The sequence below is a fragment of the Ambystoma mexicanum genome, chromosome 7q, assembly GCF_040938575.1.
Source record: "Ambystoma mexicanum isolate Mex_15411 chromosome 7q, UKY_AmexF1_1, whole genome shotgun sequence".
Taxonomy (NCBI): Eukaryota; Metazoa; Chordata; class Amphibia; order Caudata; family Ambystomatidae; genus Ambystoma; species Ambystoma mexicanum.
Window position 1 is genome coordinate 261,557,715 of NC_090941.1, and position 27,302 is coordinate 261,585,016.

Here is a 27,302-nt window from a genome sequence, read left to right on the forward strand (position 1 = left end):
TAATTAATCATGAACACATTACAAGATGACTTTAAAAAAGTGTCTTCTGTGTAGGATATGTTGAACAAAAAAGAGTGAAGTCATTGGGGGTCATTACAAGTTTGGTAAGCTTGCTGGTACTGTTGTTTCCGGACCAGCAAACTACGAGTTCTGCGAGCGGGTGCCTTTCAGCCCGCCAGGTCTGACCAGGTGGGCGGAACGGCACCCGCTCGCAGACAACGATGGATGCACCAGCACCATTCATGAATGGTGCCGGTACATTTGTCCTCCCCATTCACATTGAGTCCAATGGCACCCAAATGGGAATGGGGAGTAATATTTTCCAGCACCCCGCAATGGGGAAATACCGGGACCAATGGGGCTGTAATGCCCCGGTAAGTCCCCGTTGCCGGGTCCCGGAAAAATAATTACTCTGGCGGCAGCCGTGCAGTATTTATTGGGACGGTTGCTGCCAGAGTAAAAACAAAGAGGTGATGGCTGGAAGGTTTAGAATTAATCTTAACCTCTGGCATTGCTCTGGGCAACCCTCCAGACCATCGTTCTTCGCCTGCCAAGCCATTACAGAAGGGGAAAGACCATATGCAAATCAGGCTTAGCCCCACCCCAAAAGGGGCAGTCCAGCCCGAACTGCTAGGTCACATCCCTTCTGCATGAGACCACAAGCATCCCCAAACATGTTACGGTTGCTGCCAGAGCCATAATGAGGACCATTGTAAGGTATTTGATTAGAATAGCTTTCAATCCACCAATACAACAGAAGTGAATGCGCCTCTCATGCATATACAATCATATCTTTTTTGTTGGCTTGGGAAATGCTATTTTCTTTCTCACTTGACCACCTCAGCTCTGCTTACATGTTCAAATCGGGAGATTTAAATGTCCCAGGATATTTGTCTGGACCATCTTGAGTGAATAAGGCTTGCTTGCTTATAATCGTAAGCACATGTTGGGTTTGCAGAACAAAGGGCCATCTGCACAGAGATCCATGAGTTTGTGAGGTGCTCCCACTCTTGTGAGCCCATATACATTTTAATTAAAAGGTCTAAAATTCCCACCAAAGACTGAATCTACAGGGTCCTAATCAAAATTGCTCACATGACAATACAGCTGTTTCACCTAATGATGGGCTTCAAAAGAACCATGAATGCACTTAGGGGTCATCTTTGACACCAGTTAAGACAATACAGCTGACCAGATTTCCAGTAATGGAAAATGACAACATGCAATGGGGCCTCTGCGAGCTGTTTTCATGACTCTTGATGCAAGCCTAAATGCTTTAAAATTCTAAGAAATGAAACCTTATGCTGGAACTCTGTTGCAAGAATAGAATGGGAAAAACAGTTCATGCATTTAAAATAAACTTGTCCTTATAAGTGCACAACTAAATAACCAAGAGACAAACACAAAGGTGTGTTATGACTTTGCTATTCTCCTTTATCATATGAAATCACATTAAAATTGCCTATTTTTAAAATTGTTAAAATGAATAACATCATGAAAATGTTTTCTGGAAACTCATGACACATATTCCAACATTTGTGAGTGCCAGAAATCCATATTTCATTGATGTGCCATGTTGCTATGGTGAAATATGGAATAACAATGATTTTGCATTCAACAGCATATTAGCCCCAACTTTTGTAATATAATGGGCCTCATCAGGATTTACCGCCAGGATACCGGCCAATGCAAATAGCATTACTGCAACTTGGTCTGGCGCTATTAGCGCCGGATCGCGTGTTGCGGTGAGGCGGAAAGTCCCTATTTATATTGGGTCCATGTTTGGCACAATTACCGCAGCACTAATTGTGCTGCAGTAATTGTGCTGAAAGTAGACGGAACGTTGGCAGATGTACCTCCAGCTCAGGGATGGAGGTAAGTCTGCCCACTTTCCGACCAACTCATAATTGGGCAGATTGGTAATCTGGCAGTAATATTGTTACCGCTGCATTTATACCACTCTGCCTAACTTGTGATGAAGCTCAATGTAATGTAAAGGGATCTAATATAGCACTCTTCTGCCAATAAATGTGGTCTTGCTGCACATGGCTCTGTAAGAAAGGCAGACAAGGGGCCTCATTACGACCTTGGCGCTAATGGTTTAACGGCGCCGTAAAGAGCGTCGGCGCCGTTAAACCATTAGCGCCTGATTACAAGGTCCCTTAGCGGGTTGGAGGCTTTAACGCCTGCTTTTTGCAGGCGTTAAAATCCAACCCGCTAAGGGACCTTGGAGCTAATTACGGCAACCGTAATTTACGGTGCAGTAATTAGCGCCTTCCCCATCCCCATTATGCCCTATGGGGCAAATTGGGAATGGGGAAGGGCAAATGGTGAATGGGGAATTACCCCCCGCCCCCGCCAACCTTGTGCTAATAGCACCATGGTCCAGCGCCTGGGTCGTAATGAGACCCAAGGTGTGTTAGTTGCATAGTGGGAAGGCAGATGTACAAACCTTTGGTGTTAATGGATGTAGGTCAGAAGTAGGGTAGGGAAAGTTGGGCACCACGTAAAACAAATTAGTTAATGATTCTTATAGAGTATTCCAAAATCAATCTAATCGTTTTGGAGCAAAATAGTGGAAAAACCATTGGCACAAGGGTAAACAATATCAAAATAAAGGCTCAGAGTTCCCTACAACCATATGCTCTCACAGTATCATTCATTTAAAGTTTTGTATTTTCTGTCATCCAGTTTAATAGAGTTTGCATTATTTTAAGTCATATTCCACTAATCAATCAGTTCTTTTATTCCATCATAAAAGGCAGTATGAAATATGTTTATTAGTCAATGCATTTCGGAACCAGGTCCGTCTTCAGAGCCAAAAACACTATTAAACCATGCGTCAATAAAATCAATGAAAGTCAACCGAATCAATCAAAAGTGTGCATCAAACAACCATCGACAATGGAGAAAAAATACAAAAAAAGAAAGACAAAAAGAAGAAAATATATTAGTCTCAAGTCGATGCACCAATTGTAAATCTCATGGAGAGCACATAAGTACCTATTAATTACCTGCACATGCATATTCGAATTGAGAACAACTAAACATAGAAGAGAAAAAAATATATATATATATATAAAAAAAAAAAAATATATATATATATGTATATATATTTGCACAACCTGAACTCCAGTAAGTGTTTGTCATATGTAATATGAAGTATTAAATGAATAAAGATGATCGTGGGTGTTCATGTCAAAAAAGGGATGGATTTCAGCAAAAGTTAAAATTTGTATGTGGGTTTGTGGCTTGGCAAAGCGTTGTTCCTTATACAATTCCACACCATTTCACCAATTTGCATTAGATTTTGCATAGTTACTGGTTAGGACCTTCCAGACATTACTGGCTACATAACATTTGGACACCCCAACACTTTCCCTGGATTTCAGCACCTTCACACATGAGACTGTAGAGGAGGTCCCAGACATGGCCTGCACCCCATCCCCTCAGTTCGAGGTACCAGGAGCGTACTCACTGTTGAAGCGCCCATAACCAGAAAACCCTGGGCAGCACGGTACCCTATCAGACAGCCGTACCAGCCGTTGATACAAAACAAAGAGTACCTACAGAAGGTCCATGAAGAGACCCGAAGAGCCCTAATGGAATGCCAGTGGAAATGACGCAAGGGCCTGAACAGACTTGTAAATGAACAAAAGCGGCTGTCGAAGACAAGCACGCCAGTGCAAATAACTACGAAAATAAATGTAATGGACACAGAGAAGAGACAATGTTAAAACGTAAGGAAACGTTGCTACGAGACAAGATGGAAGCAACCGACGAGTTAAACGTGTGTAAATAGGCTTGGAACGCAAGAGGCTAAAGAAACGATACTACTTGCAATGCTTAGTAGAAGATTAGAGCGGCAATCACCAACTATATATCTACCTCAATAAGACACATTATGCAAGTGCGACTCCATTTTGTAAAATCAGAAATTTACCCAGGCTGCCAGAGGCCTGACAGGCCAAGTTTCGTAACCCAGCCAGAGGCAGGAGAAGGAGCGCAATCGAAACTCATCAAAGAGTGGCTCATGCCTAGGAAATCGAGGTCATCCAGAGGAAGGGAGGAGACCGTCAGCTAACAAGACACAAACTTCAGAGCATACCAGCCTGCACCATGAAGGTCAAGATAAGGGGGTCCCATGCAGGTGGTGAGGCCGAAACAGAATCAAATACACTAAAAGCTGGAAACTGAAGCAGATTTATGGTGAACTAACACATGAGGTACCACCGCCTGATGTCATCCAGGACCCGAGGATGCATAACTTTTCCCGATAAGAGGCTACAGTTTCGAGGCTATACCCAGCCAACTAATTGACACATATCCCTAAAATACTGATTGATGGAAGGGAGGCCGAGTGAATCCTGGGACACCCGGCACATGGGTGTCCATTCTGCATGCTGCTAATTAAAATGGGGATTTATGTCTAGGGGTGTAACCTGCCCAATCACAATGGACCAAGTTATCTGGAGTCCTATAGATAGTAGAACCAATAAAACGTTGTATTTGTAGTGATGTCAATCACGTGTGATGTAGTGGGATGGGTGTAGACGCCCACCCAATCCGAGTTATCCAATCCGCATGCCCTATTATCATATACAGATATAGCACCTATACTTAAGTTACCTTTCCTAACCGATTGTATTGCATGTCAAGTTTTTGTAGAATTAGATTTCAGTGATGATGAGTTTTGCCTATAACTATTGCTGTTCGACTGAAGTTCAAGGACGTTGGAGCAAGACAGGTGATCACAATGCTGCTGATTTCCATTTGTTTCTCTGTTTGATGTACTTGTCATTAAACAGACTTCCCTTTGCCAAATTACTGAGTCCTCATTATTGAGTCCTGTTGGAGTCAGTGAATCCTGCACCCTCAGTCCTCACCCTGTGCAGCTATCTTGTCTTACAGGTACTAGAGGATGCGCACTGATCTATGGGCCCGTCATTAAACTCCGCTCCTCAGTGCAAGATGGTTTCCGGAAATCGGCAAAACATCAATGTGGTCATAGATGTACCGGTCCTCAACCCTAAAATGTATGGTTTCTGGGACATTTGCACCTCAGCGGACTGCACCAAGCCAGAGTGAGGCAACAGGTGGGGAGAGAGCACAGCAGGTCCCGGTGTGCAGCATCGCACCGACTCTTGCCCCCCCCCATGTCTGCTCCGGGGTACGTCAGCCAGCCACACATGACCATTATCAGTGCAGTTTACTTCAGAGTGCAAAGCACATCAAGCGATAAGCAAATTGGAAGAGTGACCTACAGGATCATTGATTTTAAACAATTGATAAGAGTGTTGTCAGGTCTGTCCACAGAACCCATTCGGAGAATGGGTACTTTTTGCTAGTAGTAGATAAAACAATGCTGTGTTTTATAAATGTATAACACTACCTTCCTAACCGAAAGCAGCAGAATTACATGAAACTTAATATAACCTGCATTCACATTGCATGCACATACTAGCAACACAAAACTGCACATTCATACACAAAAAAGGTATGCATTCATGTAAATATGCCTCATCTTTCCATAAAACATTTCTCAGATACCAATACTTGTTTTGGATATTGGAGAAAAGAAAACGTATAATGTTCTATTTATTAAACGAAAGCAATTTCATGTAAATACATGACTGAAGAGATTTTAAATATACTGGCCGATAAACAGCAAAGTTGTGATAGAATTAACAATGCTGCTTAGAAGAGGACCACCATTGATTTTCTTTTATTTAAACAAAAACCGGTTTGTACTATAAATTGCCTATTTATTGTCACATAACTTTGGGGTGTAATTGTATACCAGGGTACATTAAATTAGGGATTGAAACTTAGTGAAAAGACCAGCACAATAACACATATCTCAAAAAGACGGGAGATCAGCCCACGACTGATGTTGATTCACCCATGGATTGAGTAACAGAAAATGTGTTTAACGTCAGAGATGTTTGGTAGGTTGCAATAGTGTGTGGAATTAGATGATCCCTGTTGTATAGTAGCATTAGAGTACAATTTGTAATTGTGGCATAGGACCTGATTTATAAAAATGTTTTAACAAGGGAAAGTCTCATTGAAAAATCTGTTTGTAAATCAGTCCCTTATCATTTGTAGTATTGTAGGTTGAGAAATAGTGTATTTTGAAGGGAGAACATAATTCCAGTACATTGTTCATTATGTTACAAGATTGTTGATGTCATATAGATGAATCCATACTTTTGATCAAGTGTAGAATCGAAGTTGTTGCAGAACATCAGAGCTGATTTGACCTGGTCTCTTGTTTATGCATTCAGTAGATATTTCTTTCATGGGCAATGGTTGACGCAAGATGTTGAGCCATGGAAAAACAAAAAAATATATATTTTTCAAAAGGTAAAAATTGATATTTGGGCAACAGAATGCCCGCTTGGTGAAGCATTACAAATATATTTAATCTCCACAGCTAGGGAGAATAAACACATTGTTGTAAATATTGTACCCATCTATTATATATACGCTGTGGAGAATAGATTGGCTAAAAATGTATATTATTTACATACATTTTCAGAACAGGCTCAAAACATTGAGCAGCCTGAATACCCATGAAACAAGGCAGTAAGCAATGTAAACAGTTGAATGAGTCTCTAGTTGACAAACAAGTGTTAATGAAGAAAACATGTAGTTAAATGGAAGCAATATAAGGCAATTTGAGTGTGTATGTAGAGAAGCTAAACAACACATAGAAAGACATCTTGTACACATTAATTACATGTATAGTCACTGCTAACGGACAGGTGAGTGGAAGGCCAAATAACTGATCAAGCCACATATAACAATGCATTATTAGATGATATTGTGAACATAGCAACACAACATGAAGACAGCAAAGAGACAGCAGCAAAGCATATCATAACAATTGTAGACTGAGAGGCTGAATTTGATCAGTTATATAGTTATATAAAAATCATTTTGAAGCAAAGGACTCGTAGGGTTCAGGACTAAGTTGGGTTCAGAATCACAATCTAAAACTCAGATATATACATTGCATTTGAAAAAGAAATCATTCACAATTCCTGAGACTACCACTCCACTGTCTAGCATTTTCCAGATTCAAATTGGGGGTCTTGGCCTAACAACACATTGGGGGTCATTACGAGTTTGGAGGTAGCCATGGTGCTATTAGCGCCATGGCTGCCTCCAAACTCGTGTCCGGGTTCCTTGAATGGGGACTTACCGGGTCATTCCAACCTTGGAGGACCCGGTAAATCCCCCATCAAAATACCCAGGAGCTAATAATGGGCCCGTTAATAGATGCCTTGGCCCTTAGCAGCTCCCGCTAAGGGTGACTGGTAACAAAAGCCGTCCTTAGCGGGACCCACTAAGGGACCTCGTAATGTGGCAGTAAGGGGTTAATGGCACATGCATCCTTATCAGTGCCGTTAACACCTTACCGCCGCACTCGTAATGAGGCCCATAGATACGATATAGGGACACCAGACACAACATTTCCCCTTACCAAACACATCCAGAAACACAGGAAATCTTGTTTTCCCTCTCAGATATGGAGGGATATTGAGAAATGCAGGTGAGAGAAGAGGGCATTCACACACTTAATATGCCAGGAGATGGGAGCACTCCCAAACAGAGAAATAGTAAATCAAGAATTAAAATTAGTTAAAGGAACCAGCATTATCCAATTTAATCCAACAAGGAGACAGTTAGCCAGTTTGGCTGACATTGAGAGACAGAAAATGACCCATGTGTATGCCACGTATTTTGAGGATACCACAAAATTCTTAGGTAGATGGTATAAAACACTGGTTTTGAGCAACAATACGGTGACATACCATAATATCCACCCATGCAAAATGGTTTGAGGCACATAAACATGAAGACCAATAGAAAAGAAAGGAAAGAGGTGATTCCATGTACCATACACATAGGACACCACCTTATAGTCAATATTATGAGTGGAAAATATGTAAGCAAGAAGTGGGAAAAAAGTAGTAGATCTGGCTTTGAAGAAGAAAGCTGGACCCTAGTAAGGAGACATATAAAAAGAAATCTGCAATCACAGTTTGTGAAATATCCAATCAAAAAGATGAATGCTCTAAAAAGCTGTATGACCCTTTACCATAAAAATGCCAAATATTCAGAACAGAAAAGATGATGGCATCATTTTTATTGCAGAATGCTCAAAGCAATATTGAATTCATAACATGTATCTTTTCTCCCAAGTTTCTCGTTTGGTTGCTGGGATCGAAGACAAACATCATTACAAATGGACCTTTTACTAGGCAGGCATTTAGAGATATTTCACACCCTACAGAAACCCAAAATAAGCCTGCAAGACATGCAATCATTTAATGTGTGCTAAAAATGAATCTCCTTGGGAGTTTGCTCAAGAACTCAAGTACTCAAGTGCACCTTTGACCACATTTTTTGACTAGTCGATACCAAATTTTGAGATTTCAAAACTACATTTTTCCATGCCCTTCTAAAATACATTGTGACTCAGTTCATAATTTGGATGACTCGCGAACTCTCAAGTAAGTTATCATAAAGTTTATGAGGATCTATGACATAGAGAACTCAACTACTCCCAAAAACAAAGGAAATAAACTGCCTGATCCAGCTGACATTAAGGTATTTGAGGTGAAGAGTTATTTTAAGTAGGACTTAGAGGCAGAGGCCAAATACTTATTCCTCTGCTCTTAAGGTACCAACAATCAGAACAATCCCTCTGTTCAAAGCCAGACAACTAGTCCTTCTCCTGAAATGCAAAATGCAAAATACTGATACCACAAAACCGGAGACTTATCTTAGCACTTGGTATTTAGGTTCCCAGGCCTATCTAGGGCCGCAAATATTTTGATCTTTCAGAGACAAACAGTGAGAACCCATGAATAGGTTCCCAGGGAGATATGATATGATATGACATTTGTAACGCCTATACAAAAGTGTTTCAAGGTGCAATAAGGCAAGGAAGGGGGAGCAGAGGGAGGACAGACACAACAATCTTACTGGGCCAGGTGACATCGAGATTGCGCAAGTGCAGGTGAGATGGGAGGGGAAAAGTGCCAGGGGAAAGGGGAGGGGGGGCAGTACATGGGATCAAAAGAATAATAAGAAGTGCGGGCAGCAGGTGGCAGGTGCAAGGGTAAGTGCAGACAGCAGGTGTCCAAAAGTGCAGGTAGGGGGACTTTAGGGTTACAAATACAGACCCAAATATGAATTTCCCTGGGGAGAGAAGCCAGTCACCACCTCTGGATATAATAACAAAACTAATTACCATCCTACCCCTGGTTCTGGGATAATAGGTCCTAGTAGCAGAGTGGAGACCAGGCAATACATACAAATGACAGTCCGGCTATAGGGTAGCCCACAGCACTTATCAGCACTTCTCAACTTGAAGGCCAATATCCTACAGGCGATGGAGAGGGATAGCTTCTAGACTCATCCCCTGCATTCAGCCTATTTGATCACACTATTCTTGTTGAAAAATGTGTACAATCAGCAGAGCTTTCTTCTTCTGCAGCTGATTGGGTTAAGTTTTTGCAAGCCAATAGATTAGCCACAATGTATAGCAGCAAATCATTTTCTGACACAATCAATGTCCCGATTAGTGTTCCTCAAGGTTCATGCCTGTCTCCCTACCTTTATAATATCTTCTAAAAACCCTTGTTTCATCTGTTGGACACAAGACGGATAACAGATACAAACTATGCAGGTTATATGTTAAAAAAAAGCAGGGGTGAGGTGCTCTTGGAGGAGTACAACAGTGCAAGAAGGGAATTAACCCTGTGAACTTTATTGGGCTTTAACCCTGTGAATATTTTGGACACTTTGGGATTTTACCCTGTGATTGTTTTTGGATACTTGTTCAGGAAATATATTGGCCAGGAATTGGATTGCATGCCTCGCCCCTGCTTTTTTGAACAATTAACTTGTGGAGATCCGGCTCCAGAGGCTGCAGCACCAGGGTTATTTTGCCCTACACTGGAGATACAAAATCATGGTTTTTCCCCCTGCCCCTTCTAAGGGTATGATGTGTGTGTTGGAGGGGAGTCTTTTACCAGTCACCTGAATTGTTTAAATGGGTTCACTACATTGACCCTAATTCCTAGAGACTGCAACTGCATTTATATTGGTTTCACCTGAATTGAATGGCAACTCAGCCTCCCCAATGAGTATTGCAGATACGAAAGCTCTTGGAGGAGTACAACAGTGAAAGAAGGGAATTAATCCTGTGAACTTTATTGGAATTTAACCCGATGAATATTTTGGACACTTTGGGATTTGACCCTGTGATTATTTTTGGATACTTCTTCAGGCAATATATTGGCCAGGAATTGGAGTGCACGCCTCGCCCATGCTTTTTTGAACAATTAACTTGTGGAGATCCAGACTCCAGAGGCGGCAGAACCAGGGTTATTTTGCCCTACACTGGAAAGCCATAATCATGGTTTTCCCCCCTCCCCCTGCTAAGGGTATGATGTGTGTGTTGGAGGGGAGTCTTTCACTGGTCACCTGAATTGTTTAAATGGGTTCACATTGACCATAATTCCTAGAGACTGCAACTGCATTTATATTGGTTTCACCTGAATTGAATGATAACTCAGCCTCCCTGATGAGTATTGCAGATACAAAAGCACTTGGAGGAGTACAACAATGCAAGAAGAGAATTAACCCTGTGAACTTTATTGGGATTTAACCCTGTGAATATTTTAGACACTTTGGGATTTTACCCTGTGATTGTTTTTGGATACTTGTCCAGGTAATAAATGGCCAGGAACTGGAGTTCTCGTCTCGCCTCTGCTTTTTTGAACAATTATGCAGATTACATGCAATGTGTAATCCCTCTGTCAGGTGATTATACTAAAGATATGGAAGATATTATTAAAGTGTACTCCGTAATCCAGCATTGGATAGTGGATAATGGCATGGCTCAGAATTACACGAAAACTGAGTTAATGAACTTGGGCACTTCCAGCAGGCTAATAAACTTAGGTGCGGAATATAAGAAATTTGTACATTACCAAAAATAAAAACCCTTGGAGTCTACTGCGACCAAAGGGCTAGGAGAAGAGACCATTTAACACAGGCCAGAAGAGAGTTTCTCTGGTTGCTGCTGGAAGTAAGAGTCTCCTTTTGGCTACTCACAGTTGCAGAGAAATGTCTTTATGGGGGTAGCCCTGATTATCTCTCAGAAAGGCTTTCTTGCATACCCTCTTGTAGGTCCTTGAGATCTAATGTTGTTTGTGTCAAGGACCAAACTTAACTCTGTTGGCCAGGGTGCATTCCATTCTATAGTTCCTGAACTCTAGAATGCCTCACCCTCAAATTGCAGGGGTTGTAAGTCATTGCATCTCTTCAAACGGGCATTGAAACCAAATCAATTTGTCTGAGTTGTTCTGTAGACTTGTTGATACATACTGCTCCATGTATATAAGGTATTTCTCTTTTCCTGACTCTGGAGAATTGGTTGCTTTTGTAATTGTGTCTCCATGCTTTTGTCAGCACCATGATGCCCCCGGGCTTGTCTTTGGCACTATAGAAGTATTACATTAAATACAATCAACAGTTATCAGTGTTACCAAAATGTATCTCCTACAACAGATAGTTACACTTTATGGAAGAGCATTGATGTATTACTGTTATTCTTAGAACATTTATTGTCTGGAGACCTAGCTTTGGGAAGCAACAGATTACTTTACAATCACAGGGAAAAACATGGTCGGGCAAACAGAGAAACAAAGGAGGGCATTTAACAACATTGAAAGGTGGCAAACATGTCAGCAATTGATCTAGAAGCCAGGAAACAGTGGGGATCAGATCAACCAGTCTCAGGTAGGGCAGGGAGTGGTAGTGTTAAACTAGGTGTTAGGGATGAGCCATTCCTTGAAGAGGCATGTCTTGAGCTCCCTCTTAATGCTAGAAGCAATGGGGTTGAGTCTTAAGTTAATGGAAAGGATGTTTCAGAGTCTTGGGGCATAGACAGAGAAGGCATGTCTTCTGGCTCTTTCTTTCCTGCACTGATGGAGTTCAAGTCTGCACATGTCCTTACTTCTGGTGGATCGTAGGTCTCCAGATGTGCTGTGTTTCTCACTCAAGTAGCTTCAGGACTTCAGGGTAATAGCCTTATAGATGATACAGCAGGATTTGAAGATGAAACATTCTTTCAGCAGAAGCTTATGTAGTTCGATGAAGGTCGGGTTGATGTGGTTGAATTTGCAGAGTCCTTTGATGAGTCATGCTGAAGCATGCAACACACATCTCAGGGGTGCCGGGAATAGTTGCTGGAAGGCCTTTCAAAAGGCCATTGACACCATTCAGGTAGAATAGGACCAAGGCTTGGACAACAGATCTGAAGTTGTTTTCTGGGAAGAAGGGCTTGATTTTCCGCAGGCGTGAAGTTGGTACTAAGCCGTTTGTATCTTCATTGCTATGTGCTGTTTGAAGGAGACATGTCTGTTGATGTTGAACCGATGGGATGTGGCACAGCTCACTAGCTGGGGTGTGAAGCACTTCAGGTGCATAGCAGGGAGCCAAGCTTGGATGTGCAGGTGTTTGGTATTGTTGGTTAGCAGTAGGAATTCAGTCTTGGAGGGGTTGACCTTCAGGTAAGCACAGGGTACCCGTGACTGGATGAATGAGAGGCAGGGCTTGATCAAAGCCCACCCCACTGTCTGGAGAGTGTAATACATTGTTCATAACTTGAATGACAGGTTAAACGTTTGACAGAGAGCATTCACCAAATAATTAAAACCCAACGCGGACATCCTGATACTACTTGGCCAGAAGTAGTCACCAGATCAGGGTGGTAATCAACAAGAGGAAATTATTCCCATTCAAAACACAGAGAGAAAAGCGAAATTAGGGTATGTGACAGAAAAAATATGCCAAGCTTTTAAAAAGTTTCTATTAAGCTTTTCCAAAAATACCCCTGACTTTGCTGAACAGTTGGCAAAAGCCAATGGTGAACCCTCTTTATTCCTTGAGACAAAATCAGATAAAAATGAAACACTGAAGTTTAGTGACACATATGTGAACATTGCATTTGAAAATAAGAGAACTCTGTAGACTGAGAACCGCACTTTCACTTTCACAGATGAAGTATCTCCTCCAAAAGAGCAGAACAACTGAGTTAAGAGAAAGACAACAAAGAAGCTGAAAGACATTAAAAAGATTAGCCAAGAAACCTCTCAGCACGAGACCCAAGAAGAACCAAATATGATCATTTCAACAAAGATGACAGAACAAGAGAATATACCTTTTCATGTTTTTCTGGGTGTCACAATGCAACAACAGCAGTGACCTAGAACCCGCGGAAGGGGCAAAGTGGCTGTGCCAATGATGATCTCCAAGTACATTTGTATTCCTCCATAGTGCTAGGCTAATACACATCAAATTAATTCTGAGGAGAATGCCCCTAAGGGGGTTGTCCAAGATCAAACTCATTAAATCCTAAACATCCACAAAATGCAATCAGAAGTATATACAAACTCACACTTTCTCTGTAAATTGGATATGAAAGATGACAGATATTTCACAGATTTCCAAGTTCAGTGACATTGTCACTTATTGGCTCTCATTGAAACAGGTTCTCAGCTGACCTGAATATCTCAGGATGTGTTTGACACTTTCAATCAAGGAAGAGGTGAAAATCGTAGTATTACCCTCAAACTACTCCTTGGGAAGCTAAATCATTTTGATGGAGAAGGGAATCCCAGTAGATGAGGTTCCCAAAATTAAAATATAAATTGGCATCAGCTCACCCATTGGGTGATAGCCATGGCTCCTCAGAGTATTCCTGTTTTACTCCAAAACTTTGGGGGCTGTCACCTCTGATAGATTTAATGAATCAGATCCTCTGGATCGAAACTGACACCTGATCAAATAAAAAAAAAAGCCCCAATTATGTTTGTTTGAATGGCAACTCTCATTTGATTGAAAGAAATCCGGACAGAGTGGACATTCATTTCCAGAAGGCTCAAGTCACACTTAAGCACAAGATTTAGTGAAGTAACCCCCAACAGAACCCTGGAGAATAAATATTTCTCCAAATAAAAAGTGGTTCCCCACTTTGGAGAGAATACATTGAAATCATATCTGCACCTGATCTCCAGTGAGGTTCAAGGACAACTGGCAGAAAGCTCAGCTACACTAAAAATGACAGGATAACTCATTCTTTCCTATTGAATTCAAAGTTATTTAAGTCAAGAAGGTAGATTTGTCAATGAACGATTGCTTAGGCATTAACAGAAGAATTATATAATTCCCACAATTAATCAGATCGATAAATGATCATTTGGACTAGATGCAATGGATTCTGGCCCATGATTACTAGCATGTGTATGCTAGAGATCAAATTTGGAAACACAAATATAAATCATAATTGTGGGCTCATAAGGGATCTTACGTCTGATTTCTATATTGGGAATGACATATTGCATTGCTTTGCAATTGATTTGGATTTTGTCAATAATAAGGACTTGTCCAGAATTAGTGGAAACCTTATGGACTTAAGTGATCATGAAAAGGAATTTAGGTCAGCTCAATTTGTGCTTTATGCTGCTGAAGCTCAGATCAATGGAGCAGACATTATTCCAGGAAATACTCAACAGTACACTTTACTAATAAAGATCAGAAAAGGGCATACCTTTTTATATTGCGAAAGCCTTTATTCATTTAAACAGTTTTCTTCAGCAACAGGGACTGTCTCTACAATTCCAGTCTATCTGACAGATGACACAATCTGAATATTAGTTGAAAATAGTGATCCCAAAGTTTTATTGTATCCCTCCATTGGAATGGCAGAGGATTTTAGACCCTTTTCTATTGATTTATTCTTTGTGTGCCAGGGTTATCCAAGGTGAAAGACGAGTTTGGTCCAAAGAGAACAGAAAGCTCAGAAATGTCCTAATTGTTAAGCTTGGGTCCCTTTCAGGTCCAAATATTCTTTTAATAAGTTTACTGATGCGATGGTAAGGCCCACCTGTTTCCTGCTCAAAACCATCGACCACCTTTCGTCTGCTGATAGTTACGTCATGAATTCTACAAACCGGTAATATAACATAGTTCTCAGTATGATTAGGCCAGAGTATCGAGTGAAAAGACGTTGTACATTTTCCAGAGAATCTGCCATTCTGCAGAACCTACATTTAAGTTTCTGAATGTTCCCTTCCAACCTCACCAATATAATTTCCATCATAGGAAGAAAGTTAAACCTGATCCTGATAAATTATGTTCTGCAAATGTAATCCAGAAATGTCTTCATGTAGATTGGAGTATGAACGTAGGCTCTGGCATTGTCTGAGAATTGTAAAAATAGTTTGTATGTATTAGCAGCTTCACAGGTGGAAATCCAATCTTTTTACCACAGCGTCTTCTTCATTCTGTCGTGGTTTGTCAGAAGACCTTCACAAGAAACCCCTAGATCTTCTAAAAGTCTTTTACAAGCTCCCTCACATGCCAATCCAGGTATGTTTGCTCCACTTGATATCTGAGATTTAATGATAGCAAAACGCGGTACTGGATCAGATTTTGTGTATTTCCTGAAAAAGGACAGTAACTTCCATTCAACCAAAGCCTTAAGTGATATTAAACCCAATTTCCTTCTTATGATTTAGATTAGTATGGATCTTGGAAATCAAGTATTGGTCTTCCAGTGCTAGCCAATGTTTTCTAGACATACCGTTCATCGCCTCAGACCCATATGTAACGGTAGGCACTACTTTCGCTCTGTAGAATTCTGTCAACAGCAGTAGAGAAAAACCACAGAATATTTGTTTTAGAATAAGAGCTTGGTTAGTCAGTGCTGTAATTTTTGCTTTCAGTGAGTACATGTTTTCCCTTTCCGCCGGGTGTACAGAGATCTGAATACCCAGGTATTTGGAGGAGTCTACACAGTCTAGTGTCAATAGCCCAAGTTCAAGGAAAATTACACTTTTTTTCTTTCTTCGCATCTGGAACTGGATGATCTTAGTCTTTTCAACAGGTTGTTTTGGATGATGTACTCCTCCAGTTGCTTCAGTTGTGTCTGAAGACCTATGGGAGTCCTATCTAGCAAGACTAAGTCATCAGAGTATGGAAGGTGGGTGATTTCCACACTTAGAATTTGGATGGAAGCTCCTACATGTCTCCCTGAATGTTGCCAGATAAGATGTAAAGATTAATAATTAATGGAGCCAGGGGGCACCCTTGTTTTACACTGTGCTCCATTTTGATCCTTTCGCTGAAGAGCTCTGATGCCTTTGGTTGCACTCTGAAAAAGGTATCCATGTGGAGCACCTTTATCTGCGCTATCAGGTCTGTTGGGCAGTTCCATCTCCTCAGTTTTTCCCAGAGCAGATGTCTATTGATGCTCTAGTAGGCTTTAGGCAGATCTACAAATTTGAGATAGAATGTCTGAGTTGTATTTAACATTTTACTCTTCAACTGCGAGAGCAAACATATATGTGGTGAAGTCCTCGAGCCCTTAGCGAATCCAAACTGAAGATGATCATGTCACCCACTTTCTGATCCACTTTTTCAATCTCTGCAAAAGACGAGTTGCATAAAGTTTCCCAAGAACCTCGAGCAGGGAGATTGGTCGGTAGTTACCGGGGTCATCTCTGTCTCCACTTAAAAAAATCAAGACTACGATTGCGCCCTTCCTTGAGGAGGAATAGTCCGTGTTGCCAAAATCATCTTCAGTACCAACTCCTCTGTGTTTTCCTTCAGCATCACATACGAAAGACCATCGTGTCCTGTGGCTCGGGAGGGCTCACGTTATTGGATCAAGGAAAACAGCTTATCACAGTCATGCATCAAGGAAAATGTATGAAGGTTAACAGACAGACTTTTGTTTATTTGAGGGTCTGCGTATAGAGTTTTAAAGAAAGTTATCCACTTTCCTTCTTCTACCCCATTTAACACAGACAGTTTTGGGTTTGGGCCTGTGGAGTTAATGATAGACCATATTTCTCATGTGTTTTTCTTTTTCTCTAAAGTTCTCAGCATCATTTTGGTGTCCCTACTGATCATCTCTTTCTTGTGCCCTCTCAGCCAGTGTTTGTAAGTGGACTTCAGTCTATTGATGGCCTCTGTGGCATTTTTAGTTTCCAAACTTTTGTGTAAAGAAACTACACATCTTAAATCAGTCTTTTTTACAGCTACCAGTTTATCGTAGCAATGTCGGTGGATTCTACTCTTATTGTTGTTTTTCTAGTTGGGTCTCAGATAGACGGCTAACAGCAGAATACAGTTGTTAGGGCAGATGTATTCACTGCATTTGCTTGGGCTTGGAGGGTTTGGGTTTGGTCCAAGGTTAGAACATCCTCCTTAAGCAACCAAGTCGAGATCCCCTGTTTGCAGGCTCAAGAGCAAAAGGATGATTCTGCCTCAGGACTTGCCCTACCACAAGACATTGCAATTTAAGTAAGCTATGGTCACTTTGATCAGTGGGGAGAACCTTAAAAGATCCAATGGCACAAATCAGGTTTCTGAAGACAAATACAAAGTCTATAACTGAAGATTGGTGTCCTCGATGCAAGGTGGGATTAGTCTTTTCTTCTAAAAAAACATTCAACAAGTGTAAGTCGAGGGGTTTCATTAGTCAACTCCACTGGATACCTCTTTGTTGCTTTCAGCTTGGTACGTTAACTTCTTCTCCTGAGTGTCCTCTGAGATCCACCACGCAGAACAGGTATAAGTCCCCGCACAAGATAATTACTACATTTTCTAGGCTGTAAGTCTCATTAATAGCCTCTGTAATGTCAATCATATGCGCCACTCCCACTTTTTTAGATTCCAATATATATTGACCAAAGCTAGATGTTTATTGGAGGGGTTAATTACTGTTTCAGTGTTGGGACAATGCTTCAAGATGGTGAGTTGAGTAAACGGGCCTGGGGTGGTTGATTTTTGAGGCTCAAAGTTGACTTCAGATTTGATAAGAGTCAATATTCCTGCCAACAGCCGTGCCCCGCCAGATGTGTTTGCTGAGTTTAGGAATGGTGTTAAGCCATCCATTGCTGTTTGTTTTAGCAGCCATACTTGTGCAGACATTTACATTCTGAGTCTGCTGAACCGATTTGACCCTTTACATTTAAATGAGAAACAAGACACCAGGAGAGTCGAGAGGTTCCTCTTTCCTTCTCAGCTATCTGCTAGTCTTTCTTTTCATTTGACAAGACTGAAGCTAGCCAAGCCCACAGTATGTTCTCTGAACATTTGAACGGTCATGTGGTCTTTATTGTCAATGTCCGACCCGTGTGGTGTTTCTCCAGCTGATTTATTGTCTTTTTCCATTAAGTTGCTGGTGCCAATTGGACGTGGGCCTTTCGGGTGTCTTTTGAAGTGAAGGTTTTGACCGGCGTCCTCGAAACATCTGGTCAGCTTCTGCATTTTTACCTTTGATATTTTCAAAGAAGGTGATCCTAGATGAGTGACCCTGGTCAGAGGCTTTCTTGGCTCCTGTAGCTACACGCCTCAAGTCCAATAAGTCAAAATCCAAAGACAGCAGACTAGCCATTGACAACAAAAGTAGCTCCTTTACAGCAGTTGATCGAAGATGAAGGAAAACAAGGTCCATGTAATGTTCCATTGGAAACTCAATTATGGAGAAGTATTTGGATACAGTATGGGGCACTGGGGGTTCACAATGGAACAGGTTAAGATGTTATGTATGTTTAGTATGCATTCTTGACCTTGGTCAACCACTCTCTCCAGCCTCATACCTCAGGTGAGGTCTCTAGCAATTTCGTGATTCTCCCTATGTGTTACTGCTAACAGTCGGGTTGTGGGGACTCTGACCTCTTCATTTTTCTTACAGGTCTTGAGTTTAAAGGAGTTTGCCGACCTCAATTGGATAGCATGCACGCCCTTGTACTGCAGTGCTGTCTGGGGCCTGTTGGTCTTTAGAGTTATTGGCGTAGCCGAGGCAGCACTTTCCCTGTCTGTGACTTTTGCCAGAAGGTCCACAACTGTAGATTTGCTTGATTAGGCATTTGTGTGTTTCTTTACTGCTATTTGTCTTCTATCCATTTGGTCTAATTTTCCTTATCAATTCCGACTGTGTCCGGTTGTGGTGGAGTTGTCTTACTTAACAACTTCCTAAGATGTTTTGGTTTTGCCATTAACAATGAATTCAGTTGTTTTGTTGACCTACAAAGTGAGTTATGACCAATTTCTGGTCTAATGAAGAGCAGAAAAACCTTAGTAGGTGGTTTCACAATTAAGGGAGATGGGGTAGCAACCCTCTCCCAGACAGATGTTCTGAGGAGCAGAGCCTTTGGAGGGGCAGTTTGTTGTTGACTTAGATAATGGTAGGTCTGGAAGCAAGATCAGCTCTTCTTCAACTAAGTCTTCTCTGGTCATCTGCTGAGGTGGCAAATAAAACTTAGCCGGGGAATCTGTTACTCGGGTCATTTCCTGCTCCTCGTCATTGTTCTCAGTGTGATCTTTGGGGCCTTCTGTTTGCATTGTGAGAACTCCGAAGTGTGTGTGTGCTGCAACATAGCCCTGGATATAAATAATGTTTTAGTGTAACATAGAGAGGAGTGTTGTGTGGTCCTTCAATGTGTCATTTATCACCTCACAGAGTTTCATAAATGGGGCCATCGCTATAGTCACTATCTACAGCTGTGCAAAGTGATGATGTCTCGATCTTCCTGACAGCTTCTTTTCCATGTTACAGTCACCTGATGTTCGGCGTCCATGGAAGGGTAGGCTCTTATAAAGACATGTCTGGTTTGCAAGGCTGTTCAACTGAGAGTCTTTGTTGCAAAGATTAACCTTGCCTGACGGAATTGGGCTGCCAAGATATCCACACAGCATGAAGTCCAGCCTGGTTTCGATAACTCTCTGATATCATCTTTAGTCGAGAAGGACTTTTGGGGCTGCTGGATACTTTCACCTTTTGTATAGTAGTGTAGTGAGTTACGGCAACACTTCCAGAATGTGATTTGACTGCCGCTATGGTCAAGATAGAACAGCATTCCTTTTTCCTGTTCTGTATAGGATCTTTTTTCTAGTCTGGTCCTCTGCTAATTCTATTTCAGTGTAGAGGCGTGAAGACCTGAAGCTCTCATGGACGCCATTCGGTCTATTTGAAAGGCGACCATCGGCATAGAGGGGCTGCCATCGAACTCTACCAGGCCTTCCAAGATCTTGCCATCAGTTGATTCTTTGTCCCCTGTTTGGTGGTTGTCTCTTATGATTTTGTTGCCCTTGTCCCTGGAGCCATGCTGTCCCATTTGCGGTTGGGCTCTGTCCCAACTCCATTGCAAGTCAGCCTTTGGGGGCACGGTTTCAGGACTAATCAGGAGCCCTTTGCTTGTAATTTCATGGACATTTCATCTGATATCAGGGATCAGGCCTGCTACATCGGTAAGCAGGGGCCTTCTCTCAGAACCTCAGAGATCTCCCAAACTTGTACTCCTGACTTTGATTGGGGTTGTGCAATTTTGCTTGTTTATTTGCTTGTTTCTTAGTTCTGTCTGTGGAAGGGCTTTCGTGTAGTTTGTGTCCTTTCACCTCCCATCTCACCTAAACACACTCATCATATTGGATCAGTGAGGTGAGCAAAGCAAGAGGTTCTACAGTGGTTTTGTGATTTGATGTTTTGAGCTCTGCACCGAGCCCTGCAGAGTCCTCAACAATATTCGATGCAACATGTTGCTCAGCATGCAGTGCACAGTCATGGTCAGTATCCATTGGGTCTGCTTCATCACAGCTAAGATCCAAGGTTGTTAATAGAGCAGCCGGTGGTGTCAAGGCGGGGAGCAGGGTGACAGGAAGCCTGTGGCCAGTGTTATCAGATTCTTAGACAGAATTAACTATTTCACTGATTGTCTCCACCCCTGCCAAAGGCTTGGCCCCCTTTACTTAGAGCATCTTGTAGCAAAACTTTTCTAGAGTGACTGGACTTGTCCCAGGATTCTGCGCAGGTGCTCCACGCCTCACCTCACTAGTTATAGCTCTCATTTAAGCCATAGCACAGAAGTACAAAGACAGCTGGTTTCCACAGTCAGAGTTCATCAAGTACGACATCCAGCCTCATAGCAATCCATTTGTAGAGTGACTGGACTCTTTATAGGACTCTGAGAAGGCTCTCCGTGCCTCGCCTCACTAGTTATAGCTCTTGTTAAAGCTGCAGTGCAGAAGTACAAAGGCTGCAGATTTCCCACAGTCAGAGCTCAGAAAGAATGACATTCAGCCTTGAAGCGATCCTTTTCTAGAGTGACTGGACTCTAAAAAGAACATGATGAGAATTATTTAGTAGCTGTGTCAGAAATGGATGGGTGACTAACATTTCCTAAACCCTCAGCTGGCTACAAAATTGGTCTCCGAAGTAGTACAGTGGTGGGATTGACTGCCATATTGAAAGCTGGCCGAAAACCATCAACTCCAAGAACTGGGTATTTTAACTGATTCAGACTATGTTTGAAATTGATTTGTAGAGCACTTGTAAACTGGAAAGGCAAACACATTCTTTGCGCAAACAATAAACCTTTAAAACATGGTAAGTTAATTCATACAAATGAGGGTTTAGTGATATCAAGCAACATGACCTTACTTTGGAAAAAAATAAAGGAGCACTCAGAAGTTGGAGGCTTTGCGAGGACAGAAAACTATTTTACCAATTAACTAACCACAAATGGAGCAATCCAAGGGTTATAAATCAATAGTGATCATCAACTTGTGGGAATACAAGTAACAGCTTTAACTTGATCACAATCTCAAGCTTAAATTGAAAATTAAATAAGAGGCTCCAGATCGGGACATAATTGTCACCCAAAAGAAATACCCAATTATTGGAAAATTCCATACATATTTAGAAGATCCAGAAAACATTCCCTTGATTGAACAAAATTGCCAGGGAAATACCTATATATGTATTAATGGGTGTCTGGTGTGTGCTCAGGTTCCAACTGATTTCACTGAAAAGAGAATAATGAAATGACTATGGTCTGATCTTCAGATCAGATTTATTGTTCCAGTGATTTGTTCTGGATGTAGCAACAAATATAGGTTTACCGATACTGGTCTTTTTACTAAATTGAATGAATATCTCCTGTCCTTGAATTGTAAGGCAGAGACTGCAGCTCTGTTATTGTTCAATCACTTCTTTTTTTCATTTAGTCATCCCTAAAAAGGATGGAGAAGGACCAGGGTAGTCATTTTAGCAGTGAAGTAATCACTAGGATTTGAGAAATTCTAGGAGTGAAGAGAAAGTTGTATATCCCCAAAACCCAGCATCTAGCAGGGAATGGAGCGATATGACAAAAATATTCTATGCATTTTAAAGATGGTTTTGGTAGATTCTGGAACCAGTTGGGACTTGTATTTACCACTAGTACTGATGGCTTTGTGCTATAACCATACTTCTGCTACTAAGATGTCCCCTTATGAACTTATTTTCGGTAGAAAACTGTTCTTGCCTCAACATCTGTTGTACCGAACACAGGAACAGATGTTTTCAAAGCTCCTACCAGTCATGAATATGAATAAAACCTTTGTTAACATCTTCAAAATGGTGTTGCCTATGCACAGAGAAGCCTGTAGTAGGCTGCTGTATGTATAAACTGCTACTATGATCTCAAGACCTCCAAAGAGGAATACATATTGGGTGACAGAGTTTACCAATCTGAAGAGTGCCAATTCCTCTCCTCTTATTGTTGGGCCTTCAAGATCACAGATACTATGTCACCTGTTGGAGTCAACATTAAGACCCCAAAAGGGGAACAGACTGAGGCCTCTGGGTCTAAGTGATCTGTCATTCTTAAAATGTTCTGAATCGGATTGATGAATTAATCCCTCCTCCTGATGAGCAGAATCTGCATTTAACTGATAATTATGATTGTTTATTTAAAACAATGAATGTTTGTGCAAGGTTCAATAAAATGAAGAGGCGTGTTTAGGTATATTTGCAGCATAGAAGTAGATATTATTGTAGATAATGTTATATATAAAGGAGAATTCATATTACAAATGTCAAGATCTCATTCTAAACTAAGATTTACATCACTCTCTCTTGGTTAAATAACTTGAAGTTCCTTAAAGCCTCCACTGTCAAGAGAGAGGAGGGCATTGCGCCAACTGCTAACTCCAGATAGAAGGAAAAGAGGAGCTGAGAATGCCAACAGCCTCCCCTCAGAATACATGGGTTTCTAAAGCAAAACACCATCATTGACTAGTGACAACTTTCTTTTTTAGCAAAGTTGGGAAGACAAATACATTCTCAAAAAGCAGTAACCTCTGAACCCATGCACTTCCCCTCCAGATATTGGTTACAGGGGGAAATGGGGCTGTTCTGTGGAAACAGACTGTCTCAATTTAAAGTGAAGAGGTGCCAGAATATTGCATCACTTCATTTAATATTGTTTTTCACCAGTTTCCACAAACAGGGTGCACCTGCAGGATTCAGCTAGTTACTTGTTTCAATAAGAGACAGCAGCCGACAAATGGGGCAGAGTTTGCCACACATCATGAACATAATTGAACTGTAAGGCAAATAAAAGTCTTCAAGGCCCAAAAGATTGTATTTTTTTTGTTTAAAGTTACGGTGCTGCTTTCTGCTACACATGAAGAAAAGAAAATGGAGCACCGTAATACTTCATTGTGACAATTCATTTATGAGAAATGCTTACAAGCACAGAAAACTTAGTTTGCATTGATGAATGAAATGTATGTTAACTGTAGTTCGACCTGGAAAGCAAACCATCTTTAGTTTGATAAGCTCACATGCAAAGTGTTCAAAAAGGAGCACATGAGTAGGTTATCATGCAGAAATGACTTCTTTATTTTAAATTACAATGTATCTTTTGGATAGGATATGTTGAAAAAAAGGCGTGATCTCATTGTAAAGTATTCTATGTGAAATCGGACAATAGGTCGACGTGCGTGGTAGTATCAGCTTGGTAGTGAGAACATGCTGAGATCCTTGTACAATAAGAACTCAGCGCAAACTTGGAACTCTTGAATGACAAACAATGTAATTCGCAGGTTAGCAGCCAAGTGAATGGCGTATCCAAACAACAATGGTTACAACATTAGACCAATTTATATAGAGATCCAGCATACGATGAGTTGACACTCTCTTATAAGCCACATGATGTGTGGGATTTGCATTTCACTGAAGAAACCTTTGAGGACATAATTAAATAATTGAGTGGGTCAAGGGCCATTGGCCCTGATGGTTTGAGTAACTGTATGTTTAAAGCAGACTCGACCAATTGGGCACATATTTTTCACAATCTTTTTCGAAGCATATTAATAGAACAATCACTTCCACTATCATGGTGTAAATCCCTGATAGTTCCAATTTCTGAGAAAGGTAATCGATCGCCCCCCACAAACTACAGGCCAATAGCTCTGCTGGATGTGCCGGGAAAGGTTTTTGCCCACATTGTCCTACGAGATCTAGATGCATGGACTAAAACGCACCAGCAGGGAGACCCCAATCAAACAGGGTTTGTAGCCGGATTGGGAACTGGAATAAATCTTTTAATGTAATCAAAGACCATGCCCTATTAACAAAGGCACCGATCTATTTTTCATTTATATCCTACACTCTGCTTTTGACTCTGTGACCCGAGTTCTATTAATATCAAAATTAAAAAAGCAAACTGCCTGTCAACATTGTGTGATATTATCCAGGCTTTTCACTCCAATACCTCTGTCCAAATACGGCTTAATGCAGAGGGACTGCTCTCTGCTTCTGTGCACACAACGAGAGGGCTGAAGTAGGGGTGTGTCCATGCTTCAGCCCTCTTCAACTTCTTTGTGCATGATGCTGGAGAGGAATTCAGGCTCATCGATTCTGATTCACCTAAATTGAATGCCGTCCCAATTCAAGCCCTATTTTACGCCAATGATCTAGTGTTGATCTGAAAAACCCCACTAGGGCTCCAGAAACTTTTGAACGGTGTAGCCAGATATATTGAACTGAACCAGTAGTGATCAACCTAAAGAAGACCCATGTACTAGCATGCACGGCCCGCAATCTCAAACGCGGGAAAATGGCATGGACAATTGATAATGTTCTTCTTGATGTGTTGTTGGATTGTACCTATTTGGGGATGATTATAGATCGGGAGGTTCATCATAAAAGTCATCTCTCAAATTTAGAATGCAAACTTTCAACAGCCATATCCCAGACCAACATTATTTGGTGTCCAGTCATAATATCGAAAAAAAAAATTCGAATGTCAAAAAAGTCGAATCAAAAATGTCGAAAAAAAAAATGTCGAATTATTTTTTTTTTCGATATTTTTGTTTGGGCTCTAGTTTAAAAACGTCATAAAAAATAAATTCGACATTATTTTTTTCGACATTTTTTTTTCGACTTTTTGACTTTCGAAATTTTTGATTTCGAAATTATGTCTATAAACCCATTATTTTATACAGATATGGAATATTTTCACTGCAGCCCAAAAAGTGACTCCAACTCTGCTTTATGGAATGGATGCAAGATCAATTGTTCCAAAAGTTGTTTTTAGAAGATTGGAAGGTATATTTTGGAGGCAGGTGCTGCAATTGCCTCAGTGTGTCCACGTAGCTCTATTACGACACAAACTGGGCCTTGTTTCTTTGAATGCTATATATCAGTGGAAATGATGTGCCGTATATCGAAAATGTTTAATGGGAAATAATCAAATGCGATATTGAAAACCTTATCTGATTACAGTTTCCTATCAAACCACATGTTGCCTAAATCATGGACAGCACCTATTTATAAAGTTTTGGCCAATGTAAATGTTTCTATTGAAACCCTCATATTAAATCCTGATAGGGCTAAAAATGAAAATCTATCTAACAGACTGGATTCAAACAAGAAGAAGCTGCCTGACCTATAAAAGGTTTGGTAATAGTCCATTAGAGATTAAAAAAATGGGAACAGTGGAACCATATCTAAATATATCACCTACATCTATTATCAGATCAGTAATTCTTCAATTCAGACTGAATATTTGGTCGACCCAGTTTTTGTTAGCAAATCGAAGATTAATACCATAAAAAAAAATGTGTCGATTCTGTAATGATGTAGAGTACAAGGAAACGCTGAAACACCTAATAATGGATTGTGTCGCATTGGTAGCAATAAGGCAGAAATATTTTGGTAAACATTAAGTGACTCTAGGGATGTTTTGTCCAGCTGACTGTTGGAAGCTATTGTTTTCAACAGCAAAGATGAGCATAAGAATAGCCACAATTGAATTTTTAAAATCATTGAAACTAAATGAATAATATTGTGATTGAATATATAGATATAATCGTTCATATCTTTGAAGAGAATTGAGCTTTTAAATTATGTTGTAGCATTATACCATTATTTTTTTCTTTTTATTAGAATTTAGTGGATGACAGTTATTTTGTTTTGTAATAGTGAATGCGAACGATTGTGAGGTGGTTAATAATATGTAAATAGGTATGAAAAATGTTTTATTTAATAAAATTAGAAATTTGTACTGTAAAATTATTTTTTATGTCATCAAAAGTATCATATTAATGTTGAAAAGTTGATATATCAGCTAATACAATAAAAAAAAGAATACAACAAATGGAACACCCCACCAATACATTAGGCATGAATATGTCTTTCATGCATATACAATCATGTGTTTGCTTTTTATCATGAGAATATATTTGGTTTACAGAGCAAAGGGCCACCCGCATCATTATCCCTAGTTAATTACATGTCCCCTCCTTTTGATCCCATATCAACTGAATATTCCAGTAAATACATCTTAAATTCTACCAAGGGGACTACGTTGATAAGAATCAGAATTACTCACATGAAAAAATACCTTGTTCTTCTAATAGTGAGTTTCAAAGAATATTTCTTACACTTAGAGTGTCACCATTGACATTAGTTAAGGCAATAGAGTTCACCAGATTCCTTGTGATGGATAATTGACATTTGGGCCTCTCAGCGCTGTTTTCATTACTCATTGTGCTAGCACAAGTGTGCCACGATTTCTAATAAATGACACTGAAAGCTGAAACTCTGTTGGAAGTATACAATGGGTTATTTGAATCACAACTTTTCATTTAGAATCATGTGTGTTTATAAATCTATATACTATATAGCCTAAAAACAAACAAGACAGTAACCAAATACAAATTGTTTACAAACCCATGCCCCTTTTTCCAACTCTTCTGAGTGCTGGGGATCCCAGAAATCCATATTTTGGAGAAGTGACATGTTTCTAAGATAAAATAGAGAGTAACAATGATTGTGCATTCAACAGTATTAAGAGCATATTAGCCACTACCTTTTTCTTGTCAGAATTATGTTCAGCCCATAAAGATTGGGGGGATGTATTTTCTGGGAGTGTATG